An 18811-nucleotide genomic window follows, 5' to 3' on the forward strand; every position below is an offset into this window, starting at 1 on the left:
CAGAATACCTCTCTGAGATCGATTTCCGGCTGTTGAAGAATCCGGGGCGGGCGATCTGTACCTGGCGAGCGAAACTAATACTGCGTAAACACGCTGCTTTGTCCAAACTTGACATTGACTCCAGATGTTCGATCGTATTCGACTGTCGTAACAGCTGAAGTTAAAATAATAGATCACTCCATCACCGTACTATTCGTAGTAAGGACGCCGCTATCTTTCTTTGTTTCACCGTCGTTCCTAAATTCCTACAAATAGCAGAGTAGAGCTACCGCTATTAAGTTAACGAACGCACCCATAGCAGACTATAGACCCAGATTCGCCTCAATTCTATCGGGATACGATAAAGTCGCGCGATCTAGTAATTTTACCTACGAATAGAAATAAATATATAGTAAGTATGGATATTTTCATGAAACTCCTAAAATTATATTTTTTATATTAATAATTTCATCCGAATTTTTGAATTCTTTACGCTTTAAAAATAATTTAACTGCGCTTATTCATTATGGTTTTTATCGCATTTTCTATTCGACTAGTTTTGGGCTATTTACTCTGTCGTCGATTTTTCGATTGTAAGGAAATAATCTGGCAGCGGGGAGAGATCGTGCACTTTTTACCCACGAGGCGAAGAAGTGAGACGTTCGATATGGTTGTTGGCGGGAAAGAGCAATCCGTTTCCATCGGCCTACATTTACTTAATTTTTCATCGATAGGAGGAAGAAAACGAAGCAAATATATTTTAAAAAGTATCTCACTCGGAGGTTGAATCGATTTTTATGAATCGTAGGGGAAAGATATAAGAAAGGTAACGTGTTCTGTTATTGTTCTGTGTCGTTGAAAAATGTGAAGTGAAATTCATTTTCCAGTGAAACAGAGCAATTCATTATTAATAAGGTTAAGTAAACGATTAGAAAAAGAATGGCAGTTGTTTAGCATGTTACTAATATCCACAAGTTTCCAGAACATGTTTTTGAATTCTACCACACGAAGGTGTATGCCTTGGCAGGCATTAAGATGCTGCTAATTGTAGTGTAGGTCTGCAATTTTTAGTTTTTCATTGGTGACATGCCTTATAAAACCAGTTCAGGTATATAAGTGATTTGAAGCTGTATGCAATGTACACAAAAACTTGATGCATTGAGATTTTCTATGTATCCATCCATTCCAGTAACATTCATTTTGGGGATAGTATAGATTGCACCCTATGGGATTTTGGGACTTTTGAGTATATACAGTCGACTCCGCATAAGTCGACACCCCGAGGGGAAGTGGAAATGTGTCGAGTTATCCAATGTGTCGACTAAAGCGAAGTTAAAAAGAAAACCACAAAACTGCAATTAATAAAATACAGTAGTGCGTTATACAGTAATGTAGACTTACAAAGCATTGTGTTCTTCATTTACAATTATTCTGTAGATGATAAACTGAAAAATTTGTTTAGTGTTGTCTGTTTTGAGCACTTGGTAATTGTGCATATTAAGGGAATATGAATTTTTTTAATTATGTTATATTAAAAAGAATGTATATTTAATAGCCGTTCGGAAAACGCATAACGTTTTTCCGTCCGACCCGTATATAAAGAGCTATAAACAAAAAATCATAGGACTACTTACCGATTGTGCTCCGTTCGAGACGCCATTACTTAAGCTTGCCGTCGTCGTGGAGGTGCACACTGGACGGCGGATGCACGCGAAGCGTATCACGTGACCCAGTTTCAACGTCACTCAGTCACGTGACTAGGTCTCTGACGCGTTTCCGGCAGCTTTTCTTCTCGCGGAATAATCCGTTCTCTTTGCACTAACACGTCATAGAGCAAACCACATCTTATTATTAACACGTGATTAACTCTTGCCACTTCGAACATCTCGCGGACTACAGTTTGACAACTTTGCCTAGTTACGCTTTTCTAACATCGTAACTTTCTATATCCAAATCCCAGTTAATATTTGACATCGACGATTTATTTTTCGATGTTAACTCCGTAAAAACAGAACAAATGAAATAATAAATAATCGAATTACTTTAAAATTCAGATTAAATGCTATAAAACTATAAATTTAATATCTAAATTTACAAGCATGTATGTCTTATACTAGCTGACCCGGCCACGCGTTGTTGTGGCTCAAAATGTATCTATTATAAATGTATAACACTTCAAAAAATCCCTTTTTAGTGTATATTCTGTTGACGTAACCTATTAAAACGCAATTAAAAACGCAAAAAACCGCATGTAAAATAGTATAAATAGAAGCCGAGTTCTTCACAGTAAGCCTTAATCCTGTCCCTTTCCCCGCTGGGGAATATCGAAAAATCCCTTTTTAGTGTATATTCTGTTGACGTAACCTATTAAACGCAATTAAAAACGCAAAAAACCGCATGTAAAATAGTATAAATAGAAGCCGAGTTCTTCACGGTAAGCCTTAATCCTGTTCATCTCCCCCCGTAGGGGGAATTTCGACATGTATATTATATAAAAACACGTGCATATTCGAATGCAACGTTGTGTCAAAATTTCAAAGGAATCGGTAGGAACAAACGAACGTTATATTTTATTTATATAGATAGATAGAAAATGATCTGTTTAGTCCATTCTCACACAAAAGCAAACTTAAGTCGTCGGAAGTTAGCGTCATCTGTTGGACATGAAAGCCTTAATCCATATATAAATATATTTTTGAAAGGGGGGAAATGGTGGTTTTCACATATGCCACGAACCTTCGCAGGAGTGTATTAAACAACTTCCCGAAGTTTCATGGCAATCGGATTAATGGTGTGGTAATGCATGAAGGACAAACACACAGACACACAGACATACATTCGTTTTTATATATATAGATAACTAATCTCTCTAATTTTAAAATCTAAAGTTATATGACAGTAATTAGTATTGGTCGCACATTTTACATACTGTAACTTTTATATTATTGTTAAATAACTTTACATTTTAAAATTAGAGATAAAACATACATGTTTGTAAATTTAGATAATACATTTATAACTATATGCATTTAATCTGAATTATAAAGTAATTCGGTTATAATGTTAAATTAATGAGAAATATAAAACAAAAGGCACAGTAGTGCATTCATTAGAATAAAGAAAAGTTTGTTTCTGCTGTTTTGTTGGACGCGGAACTATTCGGCTATTGTGCCCCGTACATAAAAAAAAAATTAACGAGTCAACTATATATTGAAATGGAATTTTTGAATCAGTACTCAAATGACATAAATTCATCATTCTGACTGAGCCATTAATAATTAATGTTTTTAATACATGAAAGTTTTAAAATATTTTCCTTTGTTCGATTCTTTAAAAAATGTTTACTTATTTCTTTAGGGAAGAAATTAAAAATCTGTATAACAGTTACAGTTTAAATATTTAAGAATAGAATACAAACACAGCATTAAAGAAAGAAAAACATTTATTATATTACATAGATCAATATACATTACAGTAATCTAAATTACGAAAACAAAATAATTTTTTTTTCAAAAGGATAGCCCTGAAAAGGGCTGTTTGTAAATACTGCGGTTGCTCGCAATTTCCACTAATATTCCGGGGGATAAAGCTTCGCAGCGGCAAGCAGCAGATGGTGAAAACGCTCATTTAAATTGTTATATTTAGCTTTAAAAAGATGTTCCGCTAAATAGCCTAACATATGGTCTTCTCGTCGACCGCTGACAGGAACGTTTGACCGGACTGTGCGCCACAATCTTTCAATTGTGTTTGTATGGGCGCCTGTCTGGGGATCAACAAAGTTGTATGTGTGGTTGACTGTTAGATGGCGAAAGCCTTCATTTTGGAGGCAATCGTAGGCCCTCCAACAGTCACTGATAATTGTTGTGCCCGGAAGCACCCACTCCTTCAACACATTGAGCAATGTTTCGCTGTCCCTAGATTTCACAGGGACAAGGAAGGCACGTTTCGACTCCCGCTCAATCCCTCCAAAAATCCACTGCCCTGGAATCATTCTCCCTCTGTTGTATTTTCTCTTTCCAAATTTTGCTTCATCGATTTCCACCACTCGGTCTTCTCCTCCAATTTTCTCAGACGTTGTCATCATATCGTGGATATAAACCTCTCTGAGGAAAGAGGCCCAATCCACGACTGTATGCGAAGAAACACCGAGTGTTTGTTGCAGAATATTTTGTCTTGGAAGCGGCATGATTACGAGGTGATTAAGAAGTCTCCACAGGGTAAGGAGTGGAAGACGCGTACCTCCAAGAAATGTCCCACACCAAATCGATTTAGACCAATTGCAACTTGTTGCACGTTGCCTTCCTCGCCGGACTAGCTTGCCGCAACGAAATCTTCCACTTTCTCCCGCAATTAAAGGATTGCCACACCGACCGCAATTGGTTTTGTCCCGCCAAATGCCGTGGCGTAACAATTCTTCTTTTATCCGGGCGTCCGAGAAGTCCATAACCTCGTGGAATCGCAGTTCGCATCCTGTGCAGATAGAAGAACTTGGACTGGCCATTTCAGAATAAAATCGATGTTTAAATTCGTAGTACACTTTTCCAGTGATCACAAGCCTCTAACCCCTGAGCGAGCTTAGTTTATATATATTAGCAAATAGTTCTAAATTCTGCCACTACAGCAAACAGCGCTAATGGCGGGAGCTCGAATTCTAGTCCTCAGACGGGATTCCGATGTGATACCTCCTGCTATGCTAACCCCCTCCGGAAAAACCGAACAGCTCAAGCGAAAGACAAAATTGTTTTGTTTTCACCAACCGTTAGGCCTACACGACATTAGTGTAGCATTATTATCAATTATCAATACTTTTGTGAAATTAAATAAAAATAATTGTAAAAAGAGTTTAAATGCATTTTTTTTTTTTTTCAGTTTAGACAAGGGGTCGCCAAAGTGATCGATATAACATTATTAGGAGGTCTATTATCAAGCTTAGGCTATGGATAAGGGGGAGCTAAGGATCAAGCTTATCTGTCTCACTGATTGTCAGTTACAAAAATTATTATTAACAAATATACAATAAATGAAAAAGAAATGTATTAAAATAGTAAGTGCTTTGTTTTGCTTGTAACAAACCTTTTGGTAGGAGTCAATATGAGGTTTCGAACACTTGTAGAGGGTCGACGATCAAAAAAGTTTGGCGACCCTTGGTTTAGACGAAAGCAATTGAGAAAACTACAACAAAATATGATCCTAATCGTCTTTAAAAGATGCATTTGTGAGCAGATTTCGATCGTTGATATACCTAAGGGTTTACCAACGGTGACACTAAGGGTTTAAATTACAAAAAACCTCTAGCTTTTAACACTAAGTAGCATACAAAAATAATTCAGCATTGAAAGAAATTGAAAGTAACGCCATCAACAAAAAATTGTCAACCGAAAGGGAACTGTTGGAGTGTCTTTTAATATTAATAAAATTTAGTTAATAATTACGTTAAAAGTATACAAACTCTATATTAAATTTGTAATATTCACTAAAAGTATTAATCAGGATTAATAGCAATCAAATGGCATACTATTTTATATTAGTTTAACAGAAAACAAATTTTTAGTAGTGAAAGGGTCGTGGAGGAAGACAACATTTACAGAGTAGAATACGGAATAAACTCAAATAAATGTTATATGAAAGATTATATATATATATATATATACTACTATTAACAATAAAATATAATATAAAAGTAATAATAGAATAAATATTTAAAAAAAATAATCGAAACGTAGTAAGTAAATACATTTTATTAGATGTATTTAACTGAAAAGTAATTAGATTCACAAATTATTAGATGGGCAACTATTTAAGTAATGTTTTTCAACAAAATAAAATAAATAATAAAGAACTTGTTGACATCGTGCACATTTAACAAATCAAAGAGTTTGGCAATTATTCTCAACACAATTTAAACTGTCAGTGTCTAAAAACATGTTTTACATTTAAAAATTCACATTTTTCACGTATGAGTCTAGAAGCAAAACCATCCATATTTAATCAAATTATTAAATATTGGCGCAGATAATTGATGAAAAGCGAATGTAATTTTATTATGCCATTTTTCATCGAAGAAGCATTACAAAATAATTGTGTATCGTTTAAAATTTTTTTAGCTAAAAGTTTTACTTGTCTATGAAATCCAACATCTAAAGATGGACGTACTCTTTGGTGGAATAATTGGTACTTCGCGTGAATTTTGATTTATAGATGTTTGAAATACTGTATTATAAATATTAATATTTGTTTGCCCACTCCACGAGTCAATTATTAATAATGAGTTTTCTGTTATATTTGAAGCTAATATATCTTTTACATAGTTTGTAATAATTACTATAGTAGCTGTAACGGTAACGTTTGGGGCATTAAACAGCAGCGATCTTTCAATTCTAGGTCCGAAGGTTCCGTGATCATCTTGTAAGCAAATAAATACATTACCTACAACTGGTCCGTTAGCATTAATTAAATATTAAACAGTGTAGGAATGAGTAATTTTATTACTTGGAGAATGCGCAAATCAAATAGTATTTTATCTTCTTTATACGAAAGTGTTCTTGGTGAAATCATTTCGTATGAAAAAACCACACTGATCTGTATTGAATATAAGGTTACGCGAATAAGATGGCAATAAATTGTTTACTGTGGTTTGAAATTTGCGCTGCTTTTATTAAAATATCCTTTTCGTTTACTCTATTTTATTTACAAGTTTTGTAGTTTTACGAGATACTGATCTGTACTCTTTTTTAAATTTAGCATTCCAGGAATCACTAGCTGTAAACTTAATTCTATTCTTATCGGCTTTTTCATAATCATTTGAATATCCTGATTCACAGTCGGTGTTTGCGTTATCGACTTCTTTTTCTTTAAGCAGACAAGTGTTTTTTTCGTCTGAAATAACTTTAATCAAATTATTGTCTTCCATCCGACAAAATTCTTCGTCATCTCTACTTACATAATTACTTAAAATATCGCTAAATGCATTAAAAGCATTTTAGCTACCCGTTTATCAATGTCCAAAATAAAAGGCATATAAATCTCTTCTGTAGACCAGACATTACCACATAAACGTTTAAATTCTGTTATAATATTTTGAATATTTACATTTAAGTCTTCTCCCATTGTCGAAAATTCTAGAATTTATTCTAAATTTAATATCGTTATCTTCCTTCACGACCCTTTCACTACTAAAAATTTGCTTTTTTTATGTTAAATTAATATAAAATAGTATGACATTTGATTGCTATTAACCCTGATTAATAGTCTTAGTGAATATTACAAATTTAATATGATGTTTGTATACTTTTAGCGTAATTATTAACTAAATTTGATTAATATTTATTAAAAGACACTTCAACAGTTTCCTGTGAAATGTATTTAAAGAGTGAATAACAACCTTTTTAGATATCTACTCAGATTCTTAATGTTTAAATTTAACAAAAACGTTTACTTAGTAAAAATTTTGTGCTGGAGATCTACAAAGTTTTGTTTTATATTTTTTAGAAATGCATTCTTTATCTTCAAACTTCCCATTACATTTTGCCCGACTGTTTCAGTCGTGATATAAACTTGGAATGAAAGATGGATCGTCGCTAAACACGTTCAAATAAGTCCTAAAAACAGTTAACTATTAACTATTTACTTGCTGGTATCGCAGCCTCAATACTTTTCTAAAAAGTTACTCTTTAAAAAGAGAGCTAATTTCTAGAATAAAAAGTATAATTTTGACAGCCGCGTTTTTGGGCCAAATCTCAAATTACGAAAAGCAAACTAATAAACTAATACATAATTTAATTGGGACAACTTTTCGCTTAATTGGGAAGGTAGCGGAAAAGGAATTTAGCAATTTTTGATATATTTTAGGGAACTTCCGAAAATAATGCTACACTACGATCGCTAATGTGTAGGCCTAACAGTTGGCGGAGACAAAGCAATTTTGTCTTTCGCTTGAACTGTTCAATTTTTCCGGAGGGGGTTAGCGTAGCGGGACGTACCCCGTCTGAGGATGACCTGAATTCGAGCTCATTGTTTGCTCATTGTAGTGGCATAATTCAGAATAATTGCTAATATATAAACTAATGATTTTACAAGTCTAATTATCTAATTACAGTCGCTATTCGAAAGTAGTCGTATTATCCACTGAGAATTCTTTTATCTTTTGCTGAATAAAACTCCATATTTTTAATGAAGAAATATTTATCCAATTGTGGTTATGAAGAAATGTAAACGATCAGTTTTAAATTAAAAGCTTATACATAAAAACAACATATACATTAATTATTTAATAAAACGATTCATTCGATTTTTATAATAAATCGAATGTATAGTCTTATTAATTAAATAACTAATATCAATCAATCAATCAAGTTTATTAGCGTAGTAGGCATTAGCCTGTTACAAGGGGGGTTAAAAATACGTTTTTTAGGATAACATAATCTACAATTTTAGGTATCCTTTAACATTGTATACCTTTTCAATTTATTAATTAGCCATAAGGCTTAATTAACTATTAACACATTGCCTTAATAACCTATTGACAATATTATACAGCCCATAAATGTCATTACTATTGACTTTATCTAGTTTTCTATACATATCAATTTCCGTCTTTTGGTTATGACTTTGATCCTTGATAATATTTAAATCTTGTTCTTCCTTCTCGTTACATCCGTAGATTAAGTGTGGTTTTGATAATTTTTTTCCACACTTGGAGCAGGTACATTGATTATATTCTATGTATTTATTTATAGTAACTAGACCTTTTTGATTAAGTCTTAACTGAATGAAAAACTTTTTAACATTAAATGGGAGATTTGAAAGCATATAGTTGTTGATATAAGGGTAGTTAAGGATTATATTATAGTGTGAGTTATTTCTTCTTTTTCTTATATCTTCATTATCCTGGCTTATTGAATATTCCATGGCTTTATATAGTAATTGACTGGTTCGTTGGTCATTATTTTTGAGATACTCAAATACTAGTTCTATCGAAAATCCGTAAGCATTAAAAATCTTCGATAATTGAGTTATCCAATTCCGTTGAATGTTTATATTTCTAGATCTATTGTATAATAAGTACATTAGTTTAGATGACAAATCTTCTGCATTAATTATTTTTTGAAGCCAATTAATATATCTTTTTACCGGAATAGTATTAAGTTTGAATCTCTTAAGTTAACTAATAAAACTAATAAATATTATAAATATAACTAATAAAACTTATTCGAAGATTTATAAAAATTGTTTTAATAAAATTTATTTAGTAAATACAGTAAATTAATACAACAGCGAGTCAATAAATAAATAAACAGCTGAAAAACCATCATATTGCTTTTGGCTGGTTATTTGTCATCCTTAAATCTAAAAACTTTTATTGCCATTTTCATACATATATCCATATATATATATATATCATTGACGTCATATTAAGCATCATAAACAATAAATTAATAATGAAGATAAAATGAAATATGTGGTATGTACTGTTTAAGAATAGAGATAATACAGCACATAGCTGTAACGGAGAATTTAGAATGAATAATAATATCAAAGAAGTAACTGACAATAAATAATGACGCTGGATGATAAATTTAAACTAGAATGTTCACAAACACTTCCGATATGACCAGATTTATTGGTGCATCTAAGAAATTGTGTAATTATCTTAAAAATATAGCAAAACAATAAATCATAAGGTCTGTATAGACCCGAAGATTACATTCGGAATAGTTATTTGGGAATGCGCTCCTAATTACAAGAAACAAACAGTATAAATATTATTGAATAATTTGCGCCATTATGATTCTGTGTCTGCCTATTATCTACAAGGATATCGACAGATCGGGTTACGTTAAGCAACTTTCCTTAGCCATATAGAGCAGACTACTATTATAACTATTACTCCTTTCCTCCTTTGCATTTTTCTTCTTTTTTTTTTTTTTTTTATTTGTGGTTTAAGGCCCTTTACCACTCAATAAAGAGCATAAAAAGGCCCCTATCAAGAGGAAACGTCTGCAATTATTTTGAAACAGTTTAATGATTGAACCTTGATAATTCTAAATCGAAAAAAATGAAGTTAATTTATAAATAACATATTACTTCTTTTTGATAATTTTTGTGGATAACCTTTTCATCAGTTCAGATTTGAAAAAATTTAAATCTTCGTATTAATTCAAGAATGTCGATTATAACTAATGTCAACACAATAAAATATATCTGCTTTATTTAAGTTAATCTAAAAATAGGTTTTCTCAACCAAGTCCATTATTAAATAATACACGACTAGACATTGTTTTTTTTTTTTTTTTTTGTGGTTTAAGGCCCTTTACCACTCAAAGAGAGTATAAAAAGGCCCCTGACTAGACATTGTTTGGAAATAAAATAAAATATTTTAAGTCTCTATGTAGTGTTGTCACACATCTTACATACATTAATTTATATATTACTGTCATATAACTTTAGATTTTAAAATTAGAGAGATTAGTTATATAAGACATATATGTTTGTAAATTTAGATATTAAATTTATAGTTTTATAGCATTTAATCTGAATTTTAAAGTAATTCGATTATTTATTATTTCATTTGTTCTGTATTTACGGAGTTAACATCGAAAAATAAATCGTCTATGTCAAATATTAACTGGGATTTGGATATAGAACGTTACGATGTTAGAAAAGCGTAACTAGGCAAAGTTGTCAAACTGTAGTCCGCGAGCTGTTCTAAGTGACAAGAGTTAATCACGTGTTAATAATATGACGTGTCAGTGCAAAGAGAACGGATTATTCCGCGAGAAGAAAAGCTGCCGGAAACGCGTCAGAGACCTAGTCACGTGACTGAGTGACGTTGAAACTGGGTCACGTGATACGCTTCGCGTGCATCCGCCGTCCAGTGTGCACCTCCACGACGACGGCAAGCTTAAGTAATGGCGTCTCGAACGGAGCACAATCGGTAAGTAGTCCTATGATTTTTTGTTTATAGCTCTTTATATACGGGTCGGACGGAAAAACGTTATGCGTTTTCCGAACGGCTATTAAATATACATTCTTTTTAATATAACATAATTAAAAAAATTCATATTCCCTTAATATGCACAATTACCGTTGGCAAGTAACGTCGAAGGATTCTTAATGTCTCTAGCGTAAAAAAATGCAAAATTGGATTCTAGTGTGACGTTTATGTAGATTGTGTATATTCTTTTTGTTTATCTGTTATTATTTTATACATAAAAATACATAAAATGTTAAGGCATTTTTATTAATATGTATGTATATATATATTAATATATTAAATATATTAATTATATATTAATAAATAAATCGACTCCCCCTCCTGAAAAAAATGAGTTTGCACCAAACGTGCGGAGTGAATTCATTTTTTCAGGAGGGGTGTCGACTTATTGGAGTGTGGGACGGCAAAGGTATGTCGACTTATCCAGTGGTGTCAAGTAAACCAGAGTTTTTTTAACATTAATGCCTATGTAAGCCTGCTGGGACCACAGAAAAGTGACTACTTAACTGAGGGTGTCGACTTATCGCGATTCGACGTAATTGTAATTGAAGTTGGGACCGAGACAAGTTCAACAATGCCCTACTTTTGGACCGGAAACAAAAAATAAAAAAGTTATCTTACTTTTTAAGTTATATTTTTTTAATGCTATCATGCAGATGGTACTGTAGTTGCTAGTGCTGCCATCTCGCAGTAAAGTCCTTTTGTTCAAGAACTACATGAATCAATAACTAGTGACGTTAAACAATCGGTGGTCTGCCGGTGGCTCCCCTCTCGGGGGAGTCTGTTGACAGCATGAACAGTCGAATGCCACTTCCTTTTTTTCCTTTTGTTCAAGCATTGTAACTCTAGATTACGATAGCGCGGTTGGCTCATAGTACTAGCCGACCGTGAGCAATAGTGAGACGGGCCGTAGCCCCCGAGGTCGAGGAGCGCGAGGGTGTGCGAAAAGGACTTAACTCGAACTGCAGATGATCAGTGTGGTCGTGGATCAACATCTACCTCTGTTGAAGGTATATATTGCCGACTTGCTGGACTGCCTGTTAAACATGCGATAGGCTTAGCAGAGAGAGTGATGCAACTCCCGATCATCGCGCAATCGCTGGAAAAAAGTATGATGATTTTCTTATTTTTCGCCTCTGGTCCAAAAGTAGGATATCGTTGAACTTGTCTTGGTCCCCTGAGTTCAAATATATACTCAGTCCTGAAATTCCATAGGGTGCAATCTATTCACCCTTCATTTCTGTGTGATGAAAATTTAAGAGAATGGGTAACTAGCCATGCTTGTATAGTACATCCAGCTAAATACTGTCGTCATATGACTCTACAGGTACGTTCATTAAGTCAAACGAGTTAAACGAGAATGATGTCATCGTTATTCTTGTTTTGTTAGACTTTGTGAACGATTCGTTATAACTAAATGGCTGTTTCTAAAATCAAAGATATGAATGTTGCTAGTGCAGCCTTATCCAAAATATTTTTCTTAGGTTGCTTCAGATGGACAGTTATTTCAATCATTTCACCTTTTAATTCACAATTTAAACACTCGAGTAGATCTAGAAACATCGATATCGTCGGGTTCCATTTTCTTAACGAAGTAAACAAACTCTTTTGTGAGCTTCGTTAGAGTTTCGTTCAATATGTCATCACCGCGGAGCATGCACACTGAGCGAGACTACTACTTTTCGAACGATTCGTTACTAACGCGTTTAACTCGTTCGACTTAACAAACGTACCCTACATTTGTCTTAAGGACAAGTGTATACTTGGCCATGCCGTGCTGATACAGAGAGGTGCATAAGCAGCATTTCAAAGACTTGTAGTTATCTCCGGCCCAAAAGTAGGATATTGTTGAACTCATCTCAGTCCCATGTTCGGATATATACTCGGTCCCAAAATTCCTTGGGGAGTAATTTATACAACAGCCTTTTTTAATTTAAAATATGTACTCTCCACCTCAAATTAGTGGCTTTCCCATCACAATTACTAGAATGTTGAAGAACTCTCATAAGAAGTCCCAGAAAGTTGGCCGTGTTAGTTACTGCTCTAGCAGGTTTGTTAATGTAGAAATCATTTGGTTTTGGTGCAATAATTCCTTTTAAGTGGTGTATTCTGGGGTGTAAAAGTGGCTATCCCTCTTGTAAAGAAAAACATGCCATGTTTTCATTTCCAAGAGATCCTGAAAAACAAAATGCATGTAGAAGGAATATAACGAGAGACTGAAATCACTAAGAACTCCTTCGTTTGGATACAATGCAGCTGTGAATGATGCCGTTGAGACCTTAACGGAGCTGTAGAGCATGTTCATAAAAGCAAAAATGTCAAAGGAACATATCTCTAAATGTGACCATTTTTTGAGATATAGCCCCCCAAAATCAGATGCATGCAAGTCACGCTGTGCTCCACTTAGACTATCATGTTAAAGTATTTAACCCGTGTGACTATGCTGACGTCAAATAACCCACTGACTTCACTGTTGATGGAGTACTTGATATATAGGGTTCATTTACTTCTGAGGTAATTTTACTGTCAACACACTCAGCCTGTATACTTTCATCTGAGCACCACGTTCATTGGCGTTTACTTTAGAGCTATATGACGTCATGTTTAGCAAAATTTGTAAGCTTAGAGTGCCAGCTAGTTTGTTGTCAAGCTTTGCACTAATTCAGTATGGCTGCTCCCATGAAAAAATTACTTTCTGTACAAAGTAATGAAAATGAAATTATTTTTGGAAAAATAAATGGCAGAAAGTACTTTTATTGGTAAATTTCAATTATTTGTTGATCTTACTTTTAATTATTTTTTCTTATTTCATTTTTTCCACTATTATATCCACAATAAGGTCATCCTCGTACGATTTGGAATCAAGTAATTCTGTCTAATGTAAAATTTAAAATAGTAGCTTTGACAATATTATTTGCAGGAAACAGCCATATTTCTTGTTAGCATTTGCATTTACTTTCAAACTGGACATATAAGCATAAATACATATGCTAATGATGTCACTTCCGGTGTTCAAAAGTAGCACTATTAGCTCAAAAGTAAATGCACCCATAGTTTTAGTGGGTGTGGGTGCTTGCTCCCACCTGGTCGCCGAAGTGCGAGTGATAGCAAGCACCGAATTGCACAACTACATGCGAGGCGTCAGCCTAGCTAAGCGACTCTCGCTTTGTTCTTTACCAATAAGTATTGTTAGAACGTCCGATCACTATGCTGTACTGTTGGTTAAACATGCAAATGCATAGATGTAGTCACAAAATTTGAAATTGTATTTAGTTTTAAACTTATTTCAACATAAAATAATTGTAAATCGGTTTCATTCTCTGATGAAAATAATTTTACGTGTACAGTATATCAGTATAAACTATATATGCATGATACAGTATATACTGTGTCATTTAAATAAAAGCTCAACAGATGAAAGTTATGGAACTCCCTAGATTTTTTTCAATTGATTTAGGATTGCTATTTGTAATTTAACCTCAAAAAAAATTTTTTTAAACTAAGAATTAAGTAATTTCCAACTTGAAATTAATTCGAAATTTCTTTTGTTTAGGAATTTGGCCAGTAAAGAAGAATGCACTACATTTGAACGTTATAGTAAGTTAAAATTTTAATTTTGAAATTTATATGATATCAAAATGAAATTAGTTAATATTTCATAAATATTAAGAATTATGGCATCCCTAATGATGATTTGCTTCAGTCACTGACTGCTCTTGTAGACAATTTATAGATAATTTTCTGAATAATCTGGACTTTATTGCTTCTGATTTTGAAATTTGTTTATCAATTTTATTAACAGTATTAAAGTTAAAATTGTTACTTTAAGGTTCAAGTTTTGAAGACTGAATGCTTGTATTATGGACTGAATATAAGGTAAGTTGCTCGACATAATATAAATTGTTTGAATTCTTGATTAAAGTGTAAAAATTACATTTGAATAACTAGTAAATAGTAAACACTACATACCGATTTTTGTTTATTATTATTGAAATTGTCTTCTATTTTTGTAGTTGGTAAATTTTTAAAATGTATGTAATAATAAAGTACTAAATGGTAATGTCTTAGTTTGTAAAATAAAAATACATTTTATAATATTTAGGTGGTCTATCAATTATCAGGTCCTTTTAAAATTGTTCCTTTGTTTTATAATTTATATTTTACTGTTCCATTCATTTTTTGAACGATACAATCTTCGAAAAATGGCGTTCTTTCTTTATACTCTTATACAGTCGCTCGCTATTTCTCTTGCACGAGCCGACTGTACCCCGAGTGAGCATTAGTTCTGAATTACGCCACTGTGACAAACAGCACCGATAACCAGAAGTTCGATTTGTGATATTTTTTGGTCATAATTACAAATTATTACACTGGTAAAATAAATAAATATTTATTAAAATTGTTAGTTTTAACAATAATGTAGAGCTTGTATGGGGTCTGGAGATAGAAGTTTGATTTGCGGTTGAATATGCCACTGATTATTGGTGCTGTTTGCTGCAGCAGCATAATTTAGAACTAATGCTCACTTGGGGTCCAGTTGGCTTATGCAAGAGAAATAATGAGTGACTGTATACATCAGTACAAAGAAAGAACACCAGTTTTTGAAGATTTTATTGTTTAAAAAATATATGGAATAGAAAAAAAAATAGATTATAAAAGAGAGGAACGATTTTAAAAGGACCCAATAATTGATAGACCACCTAAATATTACTAAAACCATGTAATAAATACCTAAGAAATCTTAAAAGCTTATCTGGAATGCAAACGATTATTTAACTTGAAATAACTTCAGGCATAATTCAGTTTATTATTATACAATTTTGTTAAAATGAGTAACAAAATTATTGTATTGTATATTACAAATTGCATATAGATTAACATTAATTGTATTTCATTCAATGGATATTCTGTCATATTGTTAAAGATGAATTTTTCATAATTGAGGCAGAGCTTTGGTGAAACGTCTTCTATGTGGCTTAAAGAGTTGTGTTCATTGTCAAAATCTGTTTGATCGATTTTGATTAAACTTTGCCATTTTCCATTAATTGTGAGAAGGAATCTGTAAATGCAATAAAAAAGATGGGGCCCATGACTTTGTTTTTGGGATATAAGGTCATACACAATATCGTTTTGTCACTTGTGCTGACTGACACTCACACGATGTCTCGAGACCTAGCACATCTATGTGACTTATAGTTGGGATATAAGGTCATACACAATATCGTTTTGTCACTTGTGCTGACTGACACTCACACGATGTCTCGAGACCTAGCACATCTATGTGACTTATAGAATTGATTTCGTATTCAAAAATGTAATAAAAAAATGTGGGTTCATATACAATAAGGACAAAGTGACAATGTCCATACTCCCTGATGCAATGATCACACCTAACAGAATTTATGGGAAAATAATAACAATTGTGCATGCTTAACAGAAAATGGGCACAAGAACAAAGCAATTGGCATTGATTGTTTTGTTCTTGGATTGCCTTTTTCCAGTTTTACCTCAATTCTATCACGACATACGATAGTCACGCAATGTTCTCATTCTTACTGATCTGTTGATTTCTTCAGATGTATTAATTTTTTTCTTTTCTAAAATGATTTTATGAAAATGATGATTATTTCTCTGACACCTCTAATGATAATTTATGATTAATAGAGAAACTCTGAAATTCAGTTAAATATTATAATAAACAAATCTTTGTGATTTGAGTCTAAAGCTTTTTTTTTTTCTTTCAGATTAAACTGTACAACAACAAATTCCATTGCATTCACCAAAGGTAAGTTTGGTATGATTTCACAGCATTTTTTATGAATTAATTGTTAAATTGTTCAAAAAATGTGTAAACACCTTCTGTATTTCAGATTTGCCAAAGTTGATTATTTAAAATTATATATGAACCAATTATTCAGATTGATCTGGTCTTTGAAGACAGCGCATCCAAGCAGACGTACTGATACACTTCCAAGAATTGAAAACTGTAGCCTTCATTAAAAACTGGATTTGATACATTGACTAGTTTTTGTGTCAAAAAAAAGCCTCAAGAATAATGTTGTATTAAAAATGAAACAAACTGTAACAGTCATGTATTATGACAAAGAGTCGTGAAATTAAAATGTAGCTGAATATGTAGATGGCTACAAGTGTTGTAAATTAGAAGTTAAATTTGTCATGCAACAAAAATAATTTGATTATAATACTGTTTATTTAGAGAGAATTTTTTCACAAATTATTGTGTACAAAATGACAATTACTAACAGCAACACTTCCAAAAATACTGCCTTGCGCTTTTAAATTTATTACATTTCAGGAGGCTGTTTGAATTCTGAATTGTATGTTTGTTTAATGAATAAGTTCATTTTCTGGGAAAGTAAATGGTTTTGAAATTTGAGAAATTACCTATTTCAATAAACTTAAAAAGCAAATTCACAAAATTAACAATGAAGTGCTCTAAATAATAAATTAAAACAATAAATAGTATGTAAATACTGTATATTTTAACATGGTTATCAAACTTAGTAAATATAAACAGAACAGGTGTCAACTTTTGATAAGTTTACAGTATATCAGTTGACCTGACCTGGGGACCTATTCCGAGCTCTTCCGATAACTGAACGAGAGCGATACACGGGACATTCGATAAGTCCCCTTAGTGAAAGGCAGTTAACGAACCTTAGACAAATCGCTATTCTGTGCTCCACGTTAAGTGGGTTTCGCTACGGGTAGCCGGTCGAGATGCGTCTGGGTCCCATGCTATCGATAGCTGTTACGCTTTAACCAATCATAGTTTAGTTAACATTGTATTTTTGTCACGTGACTAACCCGCCATTTTCTAAGCGAAGCACGTGGTTTTAGCATTGTGTATCAGCGCTAATGAAATAGTTTGTTTTAAAATGTCGAAGAAAGGACGAAACCAGCTAACTACAAGTCGCCAGTTGGAGATGCTCGTTAATTTTATGGAAGACAACCCTAAATTAATGTCAGGGAAGTTAGATGCTCCCTTTACTGTAAAAGATCGCCAGAAATTGTGGCAAGAAATAGCCGACCGTCTGAATTCCGATGGAGTCGGCTCATAAAAAGATCCAGAAAGATGGTGAAAAGTAACTGATAGTTTTGAATATAAATATATGACTATCATTTTAATTTATACATATGCGAATGAAACCTATTTCAGAAATAATATTCACGCTATAGCTACTTACTTTAAATTTTAACAAGAAGGCAATTACAATATTCATAAACAATTGAGGTAATTATTTTTAAGTAATACAACAACATAGTTTATTAACTCTCTCTCCAATTGCTCGTGAAGTAAAATCATTCTTACACCAAAAGACGCCATGTTGTTTTCACTTTCGTTACGTTCCTAACGGCAGCTCGAGAGTGACCGATAACAAAAGCTTAGTTATCGCAAGTGGCTATCGGAACCGAAAACGAAACGTACGGCTCGGAATAGCATTTTCACGATTGATTAAACGCGAATCACGTGGTTTCGATAGAAACTGGTTTTTATCGTATTCGTTAGCTTAACGATATCTTAGAATAGGTCCCCTGATCATCCTATTGTTGAAAAAGTGATTCACAAATACAAGTTGAACTGAACAGTAGGTTTTAAAAAGATTTTTCTGACAAAATAACATTACCACTTTAAATTAAATATATTTCCAAGTCTCAGTAGCTAGGAAATTCTTCCGAAATTTTAATTTATGCATTTTCAGAACAAGCAAATTATTTTGTGCAAGATTCATTTTTTTGAATAACTTGAGTTTGTGTTCTGTATCTCGCAAGGTGAAAACAAATTATATAATAAAAATAAAACGAACTTTGCTTCTT

The 18811-nt window shown here is 32.9% G+C and overlaps 1 long non-coding RNA gene across 1 annotated transcript; it reads left to right on the forward strand.

Moving 5' to 3' along the window:
• The first annotated feature begins 584 nt into the window (after window positions 1-584).
• Window positions 585-17175, forward strand: LOC136983754 (uncharacterized). Its single transcript, XR_010882085.1, has 5 exons — window positions 585-805; window positions 14526-14569; window positions 14802-14848; window positions 16717-16757; window positions 16843-17175. It is a non-coding gene; the product is annotated as an uncharacterized lncRNA (long non-coding RNA).
• Window positions 17176-18811: the final 1636 nt, after the last annotated feature.

The sequence above is a fragment of the Centruroides vittatus genome, unplaced genomic scaffold (assembly GCF_030686945.1).
Source record: "Centruroides vittatus isolate TY-2023 unplaced genomic scaffold, ASM3068694v2 contig_885, whole genome shotgun sequence".
In the NCBI taxonomy this organism is placed as follows: Eukaryota; Metazoa; Arthropoda; class Arachnida; order Scorpiones; family Buthidae; genus Centruroides; species Centruroides vittatus.